The sequence below is a fragment of the Piliocolobus tephrosceles genome, chromosome 2 (assembly GCF_002776525.5).
Source record: "Piliocolobus tephrosceles isolate RC106 chromosome 2, ASM277652v3, whole genome shotgun sequence".
Taxonomy (NCBI): domain Eukaryota; kingdom Metazoa; phylum Chordata; class Mammalia; order Primates; family Cercopithecidae; genus Piliocolobus; species Piliocolobus tephrosceles.
In genome coordinates, this window is record NC_045435.1 from 185,963,835 (window position 1) to 185,965,624 (window position 1,790).

Genomic DNA, 1,790 nt, shown 5'->3' on the forward strand with positions numbered 1-1,790 from the left:
CAGTGGCCGGATCTCAGCTCACTGCAAGCTCCGCCTCCCGGGTTCCCGCCATTCTCCTGCCTCAGCCTCCAGAGTAGCTGGGACTACAGGCGCCCGCCACCTCGCCCGGCTAGTTTTTTGTATTTTTTGGTAGAGACGGGGTTTCACCATGTTAGCCAGGATGGTCTCGATCTCCTGTCCTCGTGATCCGCCCGTCTCGGCCTCCCAAAGTGCTGGGATTACAGGCTTGAGCCACCGCGCCCGGCCGCAAATAATATCTTATAACTCATGATATTAAAGTGAAGAAAACCTAGCACTGATTATATAAACAAACAACTAGCAAAGACTCAAAGAGAAAACTAATAAAAGCTCTACACTTTAAAAATATGGACCACTTCACATAATTCCATGTTATTCTTTGACAGGGGCCATGGTAATCATCTCTGTATGATTCTACTTTTATTATATGTGCTGCCAAAGTAAACACTCTATTATTTACGTGAGTAAATTAAATTCTCCAATCAAAAGACATAGGGTGGCTGAATGGATTAAATAACAATATACAACAATATAATTCCTGCAAGAGACCCACTTTAGTCTCAAGGAAAAACATAACCTGAAAGTGAAGGGATGGCATAAGATATTCCATGCAAATAGCAACCAAAAGAGAGCAGAAGTGGCTGTACTTACATTAGACAAAATAGACTTTCAGTCAAGAGATGAAGAAGGTCACTATATAATGATAAAGAGGTCAATTCATCAAGAGCATGTAACTATTGTAAATATATAAGCATCCAACTTCAGAGCACCTAAATACATAAAGCAAATATTAACAGAACTTAAGGGAGAAGTAGATAGCAATACAATAGTAGAAGACTTCAGTACCCCGCTGTCAACAATGGATAAGTTATTCACTCAGAAAATCAGCAATGAAACAGCAGACTTGAATAACACAATAGATCAACTGTCCTAACTGACAAATACAAAACATTACATCCAATAGCAGCAGAGTAAACAGCAGACTTGAATAACACAATAGATCAACTGTCCTAACTGACAAATACAAAACATTACATCCAATAGCAGCAGAGTAAACATTCTTCTTAAGTTTACATGGAACATTTTCCAGGATAGATAATATGTTAGGCCACAAAACAAGTCTTAACAAATTTAGGAAGATTGAAATCATATCAAGTATCTTTTCCAACCGCAATGTTATGAAACTAAAAATCAGTAACAGGAGGAACTTTGGAAAATTAAAACATATGTGGAAATTAAATATACTCCTCAATAACCAAATTACTTATTCTGGTTCAGAGAAGAAATCAAAAGGCAGTGAAAACAGACACACAACACATCAAAACTTACGGAATACAGCAAAAAATTTCATTCCCTGTGGGGGAAATTTACAGTGATAAATATCTATGTCACGAAAAAGAAAAGTAGAAAGAAAGAAAGAAAGGAACAACCTTATTTTATACTCAAGAAACTAGAAAAATAGGGAAAATATAAATCTAAAACTGACAAGAAGAAAGAATTAAAAATTAGAGCAGAAATAAAGGAAACAGAAATTAGAAAAACAACTTAGTCTCCAGGAACACTTAGGCTGGTGGTCAGTGACGGTGTTAATTACAATTTGGATATAAAACCATTTTCCTAGCCCACCTTAGAGAAGACTGTTGCCACACTAGTTGAAATGGTTCCAATAGCCTCCCTTGCAAGACACTTCAGATTCAAACAATTTTCTTTGTAAAAACAGTAAGGGAGGTGTCACAGTTTTCCATTCAGAGCAACAACTTTAAGTTCTTGCC

At 37.0% G+C, this 1,790-nt stretch overlaps 1 non-coding gene across 1 annotated transcript; it reads right to left on the bottom strand.

Annotated features, from left to right (window-relative positions):
* Positions 1-359: 359 nt before the first annotated feature.
* On the bottom strand, positions 360-466 carry LOC111544380. Its single transcript, XR_002732135.1, has one exon. It is a non-coding gene; the product is annotated as a U6 spliceosomal RNA (small nuclear RNA).
* Between the last annotated feature and the right edge of the window lie 1,324 nt (positions 467-1,790).